This window comes from Sminthopsis crassicaudata, chromosome 1 (genome assembly GCF_048593235.1).
Source record: "Sminthopsis crassicaudata isolate SCR6 chromosome 1, ASM4859323v1, whole genome shotgun sequence".
In the NCBI taxonomy this organism is placed as follows: domain Eukaryota; kingdom Metazoa; phylum Chordata; class Mammalia; order Dasyuromorphia; family Dasyuridae; genus Sminthopsis; species Sminthopsis crassicaudata.
The window spans coordinates 757193671-757212451 of NC_133617.1; the positions used below are offsets into that span (position 1 = coordinate 757193671).

Below are 18781 nucleotides of genomic sequence, written 5' to 3' on the forward strand. Positions count from 1 at the left end.
AAACTGAATGGCAATAGAAAGGAATATACTTTCTTCTCAGCAGTTCATGGATCCTATACAAAAATAGACCATATATTAGGACATAAAGATCTCAAAATTAAATGTAGGAAGGCAGAAATAATAAATGCCTTCTTCTCAGATCACAATGCAATAAAAGCTACATTCAGTAAAAAGTTAGGGGTAAATAGACCAAAAAGTAATTGGAAACTGAATAATCTCATCTTAAAGAATGACTGGGTAAAAGAGCAAATTATAGAAACAATTAACAATTTCACCCAAGATAATGACAATGATGAGACATCATATCAAAATCTTTGGGATGCAGCTAAAGCAGTAATAAGGGGAAATTTTATATCTTTAGAGGCTTATTTGAAGAAAATAGAGAAAGAGAAGATTAACGAATTGGGCTTACAACTTAAAAGGCTAGAAAAAGACCAAATTATAAACCCCCAACCAAAAATTAAACTTGAAATACAAAAATTAAAAGGAGAAATCAATAATATTGAAAGTAAAAAAACTATTGAATTAATAAATAAAACCAAGAGTTGGTTTTATGAAAAAGCCAATAAAATAGATAAACCGTTGGTAAATTTGATCAAAAAAAAGAAAGAGGAAAATCAAATTGATAGTCTTACAAATGAAAAGGGGGATCTTTCCACCAATGAAGAGGAAATTAGAGAAATAATAAGGAGTTACTTTGCCCAACTTTATGCCAATAAATTTGATAACTTAAGTGAAATGGATGACTTCCTCCAAAAATATAGGCTCCCTAGATTAACAGAGGAGGAGATAAATTGCTTAAATAGTCCCATTTCAGAAAAAGAAATAGAACAAGCTATTAATCAACTCCCCAGGAAAAAATCCCCAGGGCCAGATGGATTCACATGTGAATTCTACCAAACATTTAAAGAACAATTAGCCTCAATGTTATATAAACTATTTGAAAAAATAGGGGATGAAGGAGTCCTACCAAACTCCTTTTATGACACAGACATGGTACTGATACCTAAACCAGGTAGATCGAAAACTGAGAAAGAAAATTATAGACCACTTTCCTTAATGAATATTGATGCTAAAATCTTAAATAAGATATTAGCAAAAAGACTTCAGAAAATCATCTCCAGGATAATACACTATGATCAAGTAGGATTTATTCCAGGAATGCAGGGCTGGTTTAATATTAGGAAAACTATTAATATAATTGACCATATTAATAATCAAATTAATAAGAACCATATGATCATCTCAATAGATGCAGAAAAAGCATTTGACAAAATCCAACATCCATTCCTACTAAAAACTCTTGAGAGTATAGGAATAAATGGACTATTCCTTAGAATAATCAGGAGCATATATTTAAGACCTTCAGTAAGCATAATATGCAATAGAAATAAACTGCAACCTTTCCCAGTAAGATCAGGAGTGAAACAAGGTTGCCCACTATCACCATTACTATTCAATATAGTACTAGAAACGCTAGCCTCGGCAATAAGAGCCGAGAAAGAGATTCAAGGAATTAGAGTAGGAAATGAGGAAATTAAACTATCACTTTTTGCAGATGACATGATGGTATACTTAGAGAACCCCAAAGACTCTGCTAAAAAGCTACTAGAAATAATTCAAAATTTCAGCAAAGTGGCAGGATACAAAATAAATCCACATAAATCCTTGGCATTTTTATATATCACTAACAAAATGCAACAGCAAGAGATACAAAGAGAAATTCCATTCCAAACAAATGTTGAGAGTATAAAGTATTTGGGAATCCATCTACCAAAGAAAAGTCAGGAATTATATGAGAAAAACTACAAAACACTTGCCACAAAAATAAAATCAGATTTAAATAATTGGAAAGACATTCAGTGCTCTTGGATAGGCCGAGCGAATATAATAAAGATGACAATACTCCCCAAACTAATCTATTTATTTAGTGCTATACCAATCAGACTCCCAAGAAACTATTTCAATGACCTAGAAAAAATAACAACAAAATTCATATGGAAGAATAAAAGGTCGAGAATTGCAAGGGAACTAATGAAAAAAAAGTCAGAGGAAGGTGGTCTAAGTGTACCTGATCTAAAGCTATATTATATAGCAGCAGTCACCAAAACCATTTGGTATTGGCTAAGAAATAGACCGGTAGATCAGTGGAACAGATTAGATACAAAGGACAAAAAAGGGTACATATATAGCAACCTAATCTTTGACAAACCCAAAGATACCAACATTAGGGATAAAAATTCATTATTCGGAAAAAACTGCTGGGAAAACTGGAAATTAGTATGGCAGAAATTAGATATGGATCCACACTTAACACCATATACCAAGATAAGATCAAAATGGGTCCATGATTTAGGCATAAAGAGGGAGATAATAAATAGATTAGAGGAACAGAGGATAATCTACCTCTCAGACTTGTGGAGGAGGAAGGAATTTATGACCAGAGGAGAACTAGAGATCATTATTGATCACAAAATAGAAGATTTTGATTACATCAAACTAAAAAGTTTCTGTACAAATAATACTAATGCAAACAAGATTAGAACGGAAGTAACAAATTGGGAAAATATTTTTAAAAACAAAGGTTCTGACAAAGGTCTCATTTCCAAAATATATAGAGAACTGACCCTAATTTATAAGAAACCGAACCATTCTCCAATTGATAAATGGTCAAAGGATATGAACAGACAATTCTCAGAGGAAGAAATTGAAACTATATCCACTCACATGAAAGAGTGTTCCAAATCACTACTGATCAGAGAAATGCAAATTAAGACCACTCTGAGATACCACTACACACCTGTCAGATTGGCTAAGATGACAGGAACAAATAATGATGAATGTTGGAGGGGATGTGGGGAAACTGGGACACTAATACATTGCTGGTGGAGTTGTGAAAGAATCCAGCCATTCTGGAGAGCAATCTGGAATTATGCCCAAAAAGTTATCAAACTGTGCATACCCTTTGACCCAGCAGCGCTACTACTGGGATTATATCCCAAAGAAATACTAAAGAGCGGAAAGAGACATATATGTGCCAAAATGTTTGTGGCAGCTCTTTTTGTTGTAGCTAGAAACTGGAAGATGAATGGATGTCCATCAGTTGGAGAATGGTTGGGTAAATTATGGTATATGAAGGTTATGGAATATTATTGCTCTGTAAGAAATGACCAGCAGGAGGAATACAGAGAGGCCTGGAGAGACTTAATTCAACTGATGCTGAGTGAAATGAGCAGAACCAGAAGATCACTGTACACTTCAACAACAATACTGTATGAGGATGTATTCTGATGGAAGTGGAAATCTTCAACATAAAGAAAAACCAACTCACTTCCAGTTGATCAATGATGGACAGAAGTAGCTACACCCAGAGAAGAAACACTGGGAAGTGAATGTAAATTGTTAGCACTAATATCTGTCTGCCCAGGTTGCATGTACCTTCGGAATCTAATGTTTATTGTGCAACAAGAAAATGATATTCACACACATGTATTGTACCTAGACTATATTGTAACACATGTAAAATGTATGGGATTGCCTCTCATCTGGGGGAGGGAATAGAGGGAAGGGGGGATAATTTGGAAAAATGAATACAAGGGATAATATTATAAAAATATATATATATATAATAAAAAATTATTAAGTAAAAAAAAAAAAAAAAAAAAAATAAAGTTGCAATATATGGTCTACTGAGGATAAAAGACTTACCTATTTTCAGGAAATTCTTTACTTCTGCTGTAGAAGAGTTCTCCAGGATTCCCTCCCACAGCACTGCTGCTAATTAGTTGTGAGACCTCAGGAAACAAATCCAGGTTTTGTTGCAGTAATGTCCTCACTGAAATGAAGGGCTAACTCTAGGGCAAAGACAGTTCTGGTTTTAGCACTCGTGCTTCTGGGATTTTAATGATTCATTAAACAAAGCCAGGGTCTGAGGGGGAAATGGTGGGGGGAAAAAGGCAGGTGACACCTTCCCAACACCTACAGCAAAATTCCCTCAAACCAAGTTAAAAATTTTCTCTCAAAATGATTTGCAGAGGGGAAAACCAGATAAAAGGGAAGAGTGAAACAACATTGACCCCCAAGATAATTTAGAAAATCCTGAGGGAAAGTCTGCTTCATGGGAATGAGGGACCAGAACAATCCAGACCCCTACAAAGGAAATGCCGCCCTCCCTATCCAAGGCAGACTATAGGTAACCACATCAGGCACAAACCTGCAGCAGTCCTTTGGGGAATAGAATCAGGAGGACGGTGGCTTCAGGATGTCCCAGCCTTCCCTTGATGGGAGTGTCCAAACATCAGAGAGATTTTTTTTTCTAAAGAAAGAAAAAGACCTATATATACAATAGTTGCAGCAACTGATTTTTTGGTGGTAAAGAGGTGCCACCTGGGAAGATCCCCATCCATTGGGAAAGAGGTGATTTACTTGTGGAATATGAATGTAATGGAATGTCACTGTGCCTGAACAAACAATGAACAAATTAATTTAAATGTGGAAAACTTACAGGAAGTCATGCTGACTGAAGAGCAGAACCTAGGAATATATGCGGGTACAGCAAAATGAGTGGAAGACAAAACATCAATGGGGAAGTTCTTCAGAGTTCCAGGAAATATCAATTAAATGTGAAGGTCTTCTGAAGGGCAATGCTATCTACCTGTAGAGACATATTGATAGATGGAAGTATATATTGCATGGATTCACATATATTTAACAAATGTTGACTTTTTCTACTGTGGGATTGGGAGAGACAGGGGGAGACAACTGGGAACTGAAAATGCAAGGAAATAATTAATATTCTTTACTGCAAATGCAACTGGAGACTGGAATGTGAAGTGAAAGTTTCTTCCTGCAAAGGCCAGTCGTACCACTAAACCCATGTAAACCCTTGGGAAAACCACCCAATTTCTCAAGATTATAACTTCGACATTATACTGAAAATGGAATTGGAGACCGGAATGGGAAGTGAAAGGTTTCTTCCTCCAAAGCCAGTCCCTCACCCCATAAAAGCCCTTGGGAAAACCACCCCATTTCTCAAGATTACAACTGCCCTCTATAAAATAGAATGGTAGACAAAATCAAAGCTTCTTAAACTTTTCCCTCTCACAGCCCTTTTTGCTGAGGAATTTTTCCATGTCTGAAAGTTTAAAATTGATATGCAAATCAAGTATTGCCAGAGAGTAAATCATTAAATAATATATTTTTAAAAATTATGTATATATTTTTATCACATATATATCCTAGAAATAAATAAATATATATTCATACATTATATAAATATGTATATATATATGTGCTATATTCACAATTTTATCATTTATGAGAAAGAAAATGTTCATACACATGAGATGGATATCTTTTTATCTAAAGACTTAAATATTGGTGCAATATTAATTTTATGACCCCACTATTCAGTTACCTGACCGCATTAGGGGTTACAACCCACAGTTTAAGCACCTTTGGACTAGGTGATACCCAGAGGCCCTTTCTGCTAGGGGATTTCAGTGACCTGCAAACTCATTGTAAGGATGCACAGAGCAAACCAAGCTGTTACAGCCAACATTAAGGATTTCTAAAAGGAGAGGGTTGGAAGTTGGCTTCCGACATTATGAAGTTGCAATATGTATTCTACTGAGGATATAAGACTAACCCACTTTTCATCAAATTCTTTACTGCTAGAGTAGAAGAGTTCTCCAAGGTTGCCTGCCACAGCATTGCTGCTAATTAGCTCTGAGTCCCCAGGCAACAAATCCAGGTTTCGTTGCAGTAATGTCCTCACTGAAATGAAGGGCTCACTCTAGGCTATTGGTAAAGATATTTCTGGTTTTAACACTCATGTTCTGGGAATTTAATGGTTCATTAAACAAGCCCAGGGTCTGAGGAAGAAATGGCAGGGTGATACCCCCAAGTCAGGTGATACCCCCAAGACTTGCAGCCAAATTCCCTCCAAGCAATTTAAATGTTCTTTCCCAAAATGAATTGGGGTAGGGAAACAATAAAAGTAACTAGTGAAACAAAATTGACCCCCAAGATAATTTACAAAAACCTCCCGTAAAGTCGGCTTCATTGGAATGAGGGACCAGAACAATCCCAAACAGTCCAAACTCCCACAACAGAAATCCCACCCTCCCTAACCAAGGCAGCCAAAAGGAGAGCACACCCAGCACAAACCTGCAGCAGTCCTTTGGGGAACAGAAGCAGCAGGACGGGGGCTTCAGGATCTCTCAGCCTTCCCTTGATGGGAGTGTCCAAACACCAGAGAGATTTTTTTTTAAAAGAAAGAAAAAGACCTATATATACAACAATAGTAATTCATTTTGTGACTTTAGGCTTAGGGTTTAGGATTAATGTTCTGTTTGGACACCTTTGTGCAAATATGAGTACCTGTGGGCAAATACTTGTACATCTGTGTAAATAACTGTACCTCTATTCAAATAAGTGTACTTCTGTGCAAATAACTACCTCTTGCAAATAAGTGTACCACTGTGCAAATAATTATCCCTGTGGGGAAATAAATACCTCTGTGTAAAGATGTACCTCTGTGCAGATAATTATACCTGCATGGAAATAACTATCACTGTGCAAAAAAGTGTTCCTCTGTGCAAAAAAGTGTATATATCTGCAAATATTGAATCTCTCTGTAAATAAGTGTACCTCTGTGCAAATAACTACATCTGTGTAAATAAGGATACCTGAACAACTAACCCTAAACCACCCATTTTCTCAAGATTGCAACTTCCAGCTGTAAAATACAATGGTAGATTAATTCAAAGTTTCTTAAACTTTTCCTTCTCACAATCCTTTTTGCTGAGGAATTTTTCCATTACCCAAGGTATAAAAGTATCTAAAATAAATATCCTAATCAAGTATTTGCCGATAGTTAATCATAAAATAATGTATTTAAAACACATTTATATATTTATATCACATATATGTATGTGTATATGTTTATATATGTATATATATACATATATCTTATAAATAAATATATTTTTATACATCATATAAATATACATTATTTCCACAGAGGTACACTTAATTGCACATAGGTTATTATTTCCATAAAGTTATAATTATGTGCACAGGGGTAGTTCTTTTCAACAGAGGTACACTTATTTACACAGAGGCACACTTATTTGCACAGAGGTATCATTATTTGCAGAGAGAGATACACTTCTTTCCATAGAGATACCCTTCTATGCATAAAGTTCACTATTTCCATTCAGGTGTAATTATCTGCACAAACATAGTTGCACAAAGGTACACTTATTTCCACAGCAGTACACTTATTGCACAGAGGCAGTTATTTCCATAGAGGTACAGTTATTTGCACAGAGGTACACTTATTTATATAGAGGTACATTTATTTGCAAAGATGTCCAATTATTTACACAGAGGTACAGTTATTTGCACAGAGGTACACTTTTTTATGAAGAGGTACACTTATTTGCACAAAAGTAGTTATTGTTATACAGTAACAATTATTTGCACAGAGGTATCATTATTGACATAGAGGCACATTTATTTGCAAAGTGGTACTAGGATTTACACAGAGGTACACTTATTTGCACAGAGGTAAATTTATTTGCAAAGAGGTACAGCTCTTTACACAGGAGTACATTGATCTGTAAAGAGGTACAGTTAAATGCAGAGAGATACAATTATTTGTCCTGAGGTACAATTATTTCCAGAGAGGTATACTTATTTCCACAGAGGTACATTTATTTATACATAGGTATAATTATTTCCACAGAGGTAGTTATTTCCATACATGTATAATTATTTGCACAGTGGTAGTTATTTGGACAGGGGTACATTTATTTGCACAGAGATAGTTACTTGCAAAGAGGTACACTTATGAAAGGCAGGCAACACCATCCACCGACTTGCAGCAACTTTTCCTCCAAGCAATTTAAAAACTCTTTCTCAAAATGAATTGGACATAGGAAAGCCCCAAAAAGGGAAGAGTGAAACAACATTGTCCCCCAAGACAATTTAGAAAGCCCTCAGGTAAAATCTGCTTCCTGGGAATGAGGGACCAGAACAATCCAGAATCCTACACCACAACTTCTGCCTTCCCTGAACAAGGGGTCCAATACTTGAGCAGATCCAGCACAAACCCACACCAGGCCTTAGCGTAAAAAAAAAAGCAGGAGGACATGGGATTTCAGGAGTTTTCAGCCTATCCTGGATGGCATTGTCCAAACCCCAAAGACATTTTTTAAAAGAAAGAAAACGACCTATACATCACATATATATGTGTGTGTGTATATATATGATTTTATCATTTATGAAAAGGGACATGTTCATACACATGAGAAGGATTTTTTTTTTTACGTACAGAATTAAATACTGGAGGAATCCTGTCTATTCAGTTACCTGACCTCATTGGGGTTACAACTCACAGTTTAAGAAGCTTTTGACTAGGTGATACCCCGAGTCCCTTTCTGCTGAGGGTGGTTTCAGTGACTTGCAAACTCAATGTAATGATGCACAGAAACAAACCAAGGTGTTACAGCCAACATTAAGCATTTCTGCAAGGACAGGGTTGGAAGTTGGGTTCAGTCCTCATAAAGTTGCATTATGTGGTCTACTGGGGTTTGAAAAGCCTTACCCCCTTTTCAGGAAATTCTTTACTGCTGCTGTAGAAGAGTTCTCCAGGATTCCCTGCCACAGCACTGCTCACGTTTCTTTGCAGTAATGTCCTCACTGAAATGAAGGGCTCCCCATACACTATTGGTAAAGACACTTCTGCTTTTAGCATTTGAGCTTCTGGGATTTTAATGGTTCATTCAATAAACCCAGAATCTGAATTTTTTGGGGAAAAAGGCAGGTGACACCTTCCCAAGACCTGCAGGAAAATTCCCTCAAACCAATTTAAAAATTTTCTCTCAAAATGACTTGGGGAGAGGAAAACCAGATAAAAGTGAAGACAGAAACAACATTGCACCCCCCAAGACCATTTAGAAAGCCCTCTGGTTTTAATGGTTCATTCAATAAAACCAGAACCTGAGGGAGAAAGGGGGGGGGGAAGGCAGCCCACACTCTCCCAGCACCTGAGGCAAATTTCCCCACAACAATTTCAAAATTCTCTCTCAAAGTAACTTGGGGAGAGGAAAACCAGATAAAAGTGAAGACAGAAACAACATTGCCCCTCAATAGAATGAAAAGGCCCTCACAGAAAGTCTGCTTCCTTACACTGAGGTGCCAGAAAGTTCCAGAACAATCCAGACTCCCACACCAGAAGTCCCGCCCTCCCTGACCAAGGCATCCAATAGTTGACCACATCCTGCACAAGCCCAGAAGAGGCCCTGGGGCAACACAAACAGGGGGAGGGGCATTCAGGAGCTCTCAGCCAACCCTGGAAGGGAGTGTCCAAACCACAGAGATATTTTTTTTTTAAAGAAACAAAAAGCCCTATATATACAACAATAGTAACAACAACTCATTTTGTGCTGGCAAAGAGCTGCCAACTGAAGGGATCCCAATCCATTGGGCTAGGGGTGATGAAGTTGTGCAATATGAATGTAATGGAATATCATTGTGCCTGAAGAAATAATGAACAAGATGATTTTTTAAAAGGTGGAAAACTTACAGTAACTCATGCTGACTGAAGAGCAGAACCAAGGGAATATATACAGGTGTAGCACCATTAGTGGAAGAGTGAACAAGAATGGCTTAGTTATTCCCAGTTAAAGGAAATTTCAATTAATTGTGAAGGTCTTCTCAAGGAAAATACTATCCACCGAAAATTGATACAAGCAAGTATGTTATGTATAGTTTCACATATATTTAACAAATGTTGACACTTCCAAATGTGGGTTTGGAAGGGACAGGAGGAGACAATTGCAACTTGAAAATGCAAGGAAATAATCTTTTTTAAATGTTGTAACTTCAACATTATACTGAAAATGGAACTGGAGACTGGAATGGGAAGTGAAAGGTTTTTTCCTCCAAAGCCAGTCATACCACTAACCCCATAAAAGGCTTTGGGAAAAGCACCCAATTTCCCAAGATTACAATAGCCATCTATAAAAGAGAATGGTAGACTAAATCAAAGCTTCTTAAACTTTTCCTTCTAACAGTCCTTTTCCCTGAGGAATTTTTCCATGACCCAAGGTTTAAAATAGATATCCATATCAAGGATTGCCTGACAGTAAATCATAAAATGTATTTAAAAACTTATGTATATATTTTTGTCACATATATATATATATGTATATATATATATCTTAGAACTAAATAAATATATATTTATACATTACATCAATGTGTATATATGTATATACACATACATATTTGCTATATTCACAATTTTATCATTTATGGCAAAGAAAATGTTCCTACACAAGAGATGGATTTCTTTTTATCTAAAAACTTAAATACTGGTGCAATATTAATTTTCATGACCACTATATTCACATCCCTGAACCCATTAGGGGTTACAACCTGCAGTTTAAGCAGCTTTGGACTAGGTGACACCCAGGGTCCCTTTCTGCTAGGGGATTTCATTGACCTGCAAACTCACTGTAAGGATGCACACAGCAAACCAAGTTGTTACAACCAACATTAAGAATTTCTAGAAGGAGAGAGTTGGAAGTTGGGTTCAGACATTATGAAGATGCCATATGTAGTCTACTGAGGATAAAAGATTTATCAACTTTTCAGCTAATTGTTTACTGCTGGAATAGAAGAGTTCTACAAGGTTGGCTGCCACAGCACTGCTGCTAATTAGCTGTGAGACCTCAGGAATCAAATCCAGGTTTCTTTGCAGTAATGTCCTCACTGAAAGGAAGGGCTCCCTCGGCTACTGGTAAAGACATTTCTGGTTTTAGCACTCCAGCTTCTGGGATTTTTAATGGTTTTTTCAACAAACCCAGGGTCTGAGGGGGAAATGGCAGGGGAAAAGGACAGGTGACACCCTCCCAACACCTGCAGCCAAATTCCCTCCAAGCAATGTAAAAATTCTCTCCCAAAATGAATTGGGGAAGGGAAACACAATAAAAGAGTGAAAAAACAATGACCCCCACAATAATTTAGAAAATCCCCTGGGAAAGTCTGCTTCAAGGGAATGAGGGGACCAGAACAATCCTGAACAATCCAGACCCCCACAACAGAAATGCCGCCCACCCCAACCAAGGCAGGCGGTAGGTGACCACATCCAGCACAAACCTGCAGCAGTCCTTTGGGAAACAGAAGCAGGAGGACAGGACCTTTGGGATCTCTCAGCCTTCCCTTGATGGGAGTGTCCAAACACCAGAGAGATTTTTTTTTTTAAAGAAAGCAAAAGACTTATATAGACAACAATAGTAACAGCAGCTCATTTTGTCAGTTTAGGGTTAGGAATTAGGGTTAATGTTGTGTTTGGACACCTTAGTGCAAATACATGTACCTGTGTGTAAATAAGTATACCTGTGTGCAAATACTTGTACATCTGTGTAAATAAGTGTACCTCTGTTCAAATAAGTGTACCTTTGTGCACGAATAAGTGTACCTCTATGTGCATAAGTGTAACCCTGTGCAAATAATTATACCTGTGTGGAAATAACTACCTCCGTGTAAAGATGTGTACCTCTGTGCAAATAATTACCTCTGTGCAGATAATTATACCTGCTAGGAAATAACTACCTCTGTGCAAAAAAAAAAAAAAAAAAAAAAACAATGTATCTCTCAGCAAATAAGTGTACCTCTATGCAAATAACTACCTCTGTGCAAAGAAAATGGACCTTAACTACTAACCCTAAACCACCCATTTTCTCAAGAATGCAACTTCCATGTGTAAAATAGAATGGTAGACTAAATTCAGAGCTTCTTAAACTTTTCCCTCTCACAACCCTTTTTATTGAGGAATTTTGCCATGACCCAAGGTACAAAAGTATCTAAAATCGATATCCAAATCAAGTATTTGCTGATAGTTAATAATAAAATAACGTATTGAAACTATATCTATATCTATATCTATATCTATATATATCACATATATTTGCTAAATAAATAAATATATATTCATACATCATGTATAATATACATTATTTCCACAGAGGGACACTTAATTGCACACACGTAGTTTTTTCCATAAAGTTGTAAGTATTTGCACGGGGGTAGTTCTTGGCAACAGAGGTACACTTATTTACACAGACGTACACTTATTTACACAAAGGTAGTTTTTCCATAGAGCTATAGTTATCTGCCCAGAGGTACACTTTTTTTACGCAGACGTACACTTATTTGCACAAAAGGAGTTATTGTCATACAGTAACAATTTTTTGCACATACGTAGTTATTTGCACAGAGGTATAAGTATTGGCACATAGACACATTCATTTGCAAAGTTGTACTACTATTTGCACAAAGGTACACGTATTTTCACAGAGGGACATTTATTTGCAAAGAGGTTCAACTCTTGCCAGAGAGGAACACTGATCTGTACCAAGGTACCGTTAATTGCAGCGAGGTACAGTTGTTTGTCCTGAGGTACAATTATTTGCACAGAGGTATACTTATTTCCATACATGTATAATTATTTGCACAGTGGTAGTTATTGGTACATGGGTACATGTATTGGAACAGAGATACCCTTATTTGCACAAATGTAGTTATTTGTACATAGGTACCCTTATTTGTAGAGAGATACACTTCTTTGCACAAAGTTTGTTATTTCCATTCAGGTGTAATTCTCTGCACAGACATAGTTAGTTGCACAAAGGTACACTTATTTCCACAGAGGTACATTATTTGCACAGAGGCAGTTATTTCCATAAAGGTATAGTTATTTGCACAGAAGTACACTTATTTACACAGAGGTACACATATTTACACAAAGGTATAATTATTTGCCCGGAGGTAGTTATGTGCATAGAGGTAGAGTTATTCCCACAGAGTTACAGTGAGTTCCACACAGGTACATGTATTTCCGCAGAGCTACACTCATTGGTACATATATATATATATATTTCCACACATGTTGTTATTTACATACATGTATAATTATTTGCACAGTGGTAGTTATTTCTACAGGGGTACATTTATTTGAAAATATGTACCCTTATTAGCACAGAGGTAGTTACTGGCACAGAGGTACACTTATGAAAGGCAGGATACACCATCCACCGACTTGCAGCAAATTTTCCTCCAAGACGCAATTTAAAAACTCTTTCTCAAAGAAGAGCTAATCCAATTCCAATTGATCAATGATGGACAGAATCAGCTACATCCAGAAAAGGAACACTGGGAAATGAGTGTCAACGGTGACCATTGTTTTTTTGTTTGTTTCTTTGTTTGTTTTTTTCTTCCCAGATTATTTTTACCTTCCAAATACAATCCTTCCTTTGCAACAAGAACAACAAAATTCAGTTCTGCACATATATATTGTACCTAGGATACACTATAAGATATTTAATATGTATGGGAATGCCTGCCATCTAGGGGAGGGGGTGGAGGGAAGGAGGGGGAAAATTCAGAACAGAAGGGAATACAAAACATAATGCTGTAAAAAAAAATACCTATGCTTATGTACTGTCAAAGAAAATGTTATAATTATAAAAATTAAAAATAAATTATTAATTAATTAATTAATTAAAAAAAAACTCTCAAAATGAATTGGGGATAGGAAAACCCCCAAAAAGGGAAGAGTGAAACAATATTGTCCCCCTAGAAAATTTCGAAAGTTCTCAGGTAAAATCTGCTTCCTGGGAATGAGGGACCAGAACAATCCAGAATCCTACACCAGAACTTCTGCCTTCCCGGAACAAGGGGTCTAATACTTGAGCAGATCCAACACAAACCCACACCAGGCCTTAGTGTAAGAAAAAAGCAGGAGGACAGGGGATTTCAGGAGCTGGATGGATTTCTTTTAAAAGAAAGAAAAAGAGCTATATATACATCAATAGTAACAGTAACTCATTTTGTGAGTTTAGGGTTAGGTTTTGGGCTTAATGTTGTGTTTGAACACCTCTATGCAAATACGTGTACCTGTGTGTAAATAAGTATACCTATGAGCAAATACTTGCACATCTCTGTAAATAAGTGTACCTGTGTTCAAATAAGTGCACCTTTGTGCGTAAATAAGTGTACCTCTATGTACATAAGAGTAACTCTGTTCAAATAATTATACCTGTGTGGAAATAACTACCTCTGTGTAAAGATGTGTACCTCTGTGCAAATAACTACCTCTGTGCAGATAATTATACCTACATGGAAATAACTACTTCTGTGAAAAAAAAAGTGTATCTCTCTGCAAATAAGTGTATCTCTCTGCAAATAACTACATCTGTGCAAATCAGGGTACCTGAACAACTAATACAAAACCACCCATTTTCTCAAGATTGCAACTTCCAGCTGTAAAATAGAATGGTAGACTAAATTAAAAGCTTCTTAAAATTTTCTCTCTCACAACCCTTTTGGCTGAGGAATTTTGCCATGATCCAATGTATAAAAGTATCTAAAATTGATATTGAAATCAAGTATTTGATGATAGTTAATCATAAAATAATGTATTAAAACCATATCTATATATTTATGTCATATATGTATATACATATACATATATATATATATAAAATATATACATATATATATATACATCCTATAAATAAATAAATATATTTTATACATCATATAGAATATACATTATTTCCACAGAGGGACGCTTAATTGCACACAGGTAGTTATTTCCATAAAGTTATAAGTATTTGCACAGGGCTAGTCCTTTTCAACAAAGATACACTTATTTACACAGAGGTACACTTATTTGCACAGAGGTAACCTTATTTGCAGAGAGATACACTTCTTTCCACAGAGATACCCTTCTTTATACAAAGTTCGTTATTTCCATTCAGGTGTAATTACCTGCACAGACATAGTTAGTTACACCAAGGTACACTTATTTCCACAGAGGTACACTTATTGCACAGAGGCAGTTATTTCCATAAGGGTATAGTTATTTGCACAGAGGTACATTTATTTACACAGAGGAACACATATTTACACACAGGGACACGTATTTGCACAAAGGTATACTTACATGCACAGAGACAATTATTTGAATACAGGTATAATTATTTGCACAGAGGTAGTTATTTGCAGACAGGTACAGTTATTCCCACAGAGGTACATGTATTTCTGCAGAGCTACACTTATTGGTACAGATATATATGTATATGTATATATATACATACATACATATATATATATATATATATATATATATATATATATATATATATATATATATATATATTTCCACACATATTGTTATTTCCATACATCTATAATTATTTGCACAGTGGTAGTTATTTCTACAGGGGTAGTTACTTGCAAAGAGGTACACTTATGAAAGACAGGCAACACTATCCACCGACTTGCAGCAAATTTTGATCCAAGCAATTTAAAAACTTTTTCTCAAAATGAATTGGGGATAGGAAAACCCCCAAAAAGGAAAGAGTGAAACAATATTGCCCCCGAAGACAATTTAGAAAGCCCTCAGGTAAAATCTACTTCATGGGAATGAGGGACCAGAACAATCCAGAATCCTACACTACGAGTTCTGCCCTCCCTGAACAAGGGGGCCAGTACTTGACACATCCAGCACAAACCCACACCAGGCCTTAGGGTTAAAAAAAAAAGCAGGACGAGGGGGAATTTCAGGAGCTTTCAGGCTACCCTGAATGGCAGTGTCCAAACCCCAGAGACATTTTTTTGAAAAGAAATAAAAAGACCTAAACATCATATATACATATATTATTTTTATCATTTATGAAAAAGACACGTTCATACACTTAAGGTGGATCTTTTTACCAACAGAATTAAATACTAGTGGAATAATCATTTGTCATGACCCATATATTCAGTTACTAGACTCCATTAGGGGTTAAAACGAGCAGTTTAAGAAGCTTTGGACTCGGTGATACCCAAAGTCCCCTTCTGCTAGGGGGTTTCAGGGAACTGTAAACTCAATGTAACGATGTACAAAACAAACCAAGCTGTGACAACCAACGTTAAGGATTTCTAGAAGGAGAGGGTTGGAAGTTGGGTTCAGAAAATATAAAGTTGCAATATGTGTTTACTGAGGATAAAAGACTTACCGCCTTTTCAGGAAATTCTTTACTGCTGGAATAGAAGAGTTCTCCAAGGTTGCCTGCCACAGCATTGCTCCTAAGGATCTAAAACAGATTTCCAAATCAAGTATTTCTTAATAGCAAAACATAAAATAATGCATTTAAAAACTATTTTCATATTTATATCACATATATATCTTATAAATAATATATATATATATATTTTTTTTTATATCACACAGTATATATATATATATATATATATATATATATATATATTTCTATATTTATAATTTTCTCCATTATGAGAAAGAAAATGTTGGGACACATGAGATGGATTTATTGTTACCTATAGAATAAAATACTGGTGGAATATTAATTTTTCATGATCCCTCTATTCAGTTACCTGACCCCACTAGGGTTTATAGCCCACCATTTAAGAAGCTTTGGACTAGAAGATACCGAGGGTCCCTTTCTCCTAAGGGGCTTCAGTGGACTGCAAACTCACTGGAACGACGCACAGAACAAACCAAGGTGGTACAGCCAACATTCAGAATTCTTAGAAGTAGAGGGTTGGAAGTTGGGTAAAGACATTATAAAGTTGCACTATGGTGTCTACTGAGGACAAAAGACTCACCCTCTTTTCTGCAAATTTTCTGCCTCAGGGTGAACACAGAGGTTGGAAAATTCTAGAGTACTTAGGGTCTGCCTCATAGAAGAGAATATCTGAAGAAAGACCCACGGCTGGGGATTGACCCGTCTGAAGGGGAAACATCTTTGGGCTAGATTTCCCAGGTCAGGAGGCCATGCAAGATACCAGGCTTTGGCACCTGAGACACAAGGCATCGGACAGTAGGTAGTGGGTGGTCTGGAACCCCAAGATGGGGGAGTCTCCCAAGTGAGGCAGAACCCCAAGACGGGTCAATATCTACAAAACTTTTGTAAAATAAATGCCACTTACTCGGGGGTATAATTGGAAACTCTTAGCATTCCTAAATGGACACCGAATAGGACAATTACCAGCACATATTAGGTGCCATCAATCCCAGTTATGGTCAACAAATGTAAAGTGCTTTACACAGTGACTGGCACACAGCACATGTTATAAAGGCTGCCATATTTTAGGATGTCTTGTGAATTCCCTTCTACACTGACTGATCCATATTGGTACCATCGATGCTAGTTATTATTATTATTAAGAAACAAACAGCCGTTAGCACAATGACTGTCACACAGTAGCCAGTATTAAAGTGTAAGCCTTTCTAGATGGAAATTTCTTGGAACAGTGAAAGGCACATATTTGGCGGGATACACATAGGAGGTATGATGAAGAGAAAGACAGTGTTTCACGTAGTGCCTTTCATATACTAGGTGGTATCAAATACTAGTTATGATAATGCCTTTCTCTATAATGCTCAGCACAATCATTGGAAATAATTGCTACAAATGCTAGATATTTTTATTAATATATGGAATGCTCTTTGCAAAATGATTGCCACTTAGTAGTTGCTACCCATGGAAACCATTAGTGTTTATAAAAGGCTATTTCCAAGGAGAATTTTTGGCACACAGGAGGTGCCAAAAGGACAGATCACCACATTTAAAAGGTCTCAAACATTGAATGGCTCACAGCAGGTGGTATGAACGGGATATAAAGGCAAATTCTTTGTATGAATGTCTCTAAATTTCCTTCTTCTATGACCTAAAAGAGTAAGAACCCTAAATGGTAGTATGAGTAGTAACAAATATCGGGTCCATAGCATATTGCAGCCCACACATTAGGCAGGATGTCAATATCAGCTCTTATGTATTTATGCAAAGTCTTGAAAACAGTGACAGGCACAAAGGTGGCAACATGTAAATACTACATACTGGAATACTTACTCTTACTGGCACAGAGTAGGTAGGAAAAATTGCTAGGCAGGGGGACCAAGTTGGATATAATGAGCTGAAGAGTGCCTGGAAAACAAGAGAGGGTTTTTTTGTTATGAACCCCAGCTGGGGGAAAGGGGTTCAGTTTTGCAAGGACCTTAGCAGCTGTGCATTATGACCCGTGATTGAGTTGTGAGGGGGCCTGTTCTGATTCACGGTTGCTTATGGAATGGGAATAAAATTTTTCAAAAAGGCAGAGAGAGGACAGGAAATACAAAGGCCTCTCAATAGTGAGGAAAGGGAACACAACTGACCCTCTGAGAAGAGTTGAGAGAAGAGCAGCTGCAGTTCTGAGGAGACATCAGAGAATGTAACTGCCCAGGAGGCAAAGAGTTTGGAAAGTCCACAATTGGCCCCTGTGGAGACAACACAGAAGGGCAACTGCCCCAGGGGCAGAGAATTCAGAGGGTCCACAGCTAACCCTAACCCTAACCCTAAATTCGCCTCCCGACTCTAACCCTAACTTTAACCCTAACTCTAACCCTAACCCTAACCCTAAATTCGCACTCCCGACTCCCTCCCGACTCTAAACCTAACCCTAAATTCGCGCCTCCCGAATCTAACCCTAACCCTAACCCTAAATTCCCGACTCCCGACTCTAACCCTAACCCTAAATTCGCCTCCCGACTCTAACCCTAACCCTAAGAGGAAGAAAAAGATAGAGGGAGAAAAAGAGGAGGAAATGGAGCATCATGAGAGGAGAGAGAAAAAGAGACAGAGAGCGTGAGACAGAGAGACAGTGTGAGAAAGAGAGAAGAGAAAGAGAGAATCAAAGAGATACAGTAAATGAGAAAGCT

General features: G+C 36.9%; 1 long non-coding RNA gene across 3 annotated transcripts in view; it reads right to left on the bottom strand.

The window, feature by feature from the left end:
- The window catches only part of LOC141555990 (uncharacterized), a 239628-nt gene that overhangs the window by 135807 nt on the left and 85040 nt on the right, over window positions 1–18781 (bottom strand). For all 3 annotated transcript variants that reach the window (XR_012486404.1, XR_012486405.1, XR_012486403.1), the window contains exons 4-8: window positions 17937–18011; window positions 16080–16157; window positions 4505–4654; window positions 4214–4315; window positions 3709–3854 (exon numbers count right to left, since the gene is read on the bottom strand). This is a non-coding gene — a long non-coding RNA (uncharacterized LOC141555990). The remainder of the gene's footprint in view (window positions 1–3708; window positions 3855–4213; window positions 4316–4504; window positions 4655–16079; window positions 16158–17936; window positions 18012–18781) is intronic.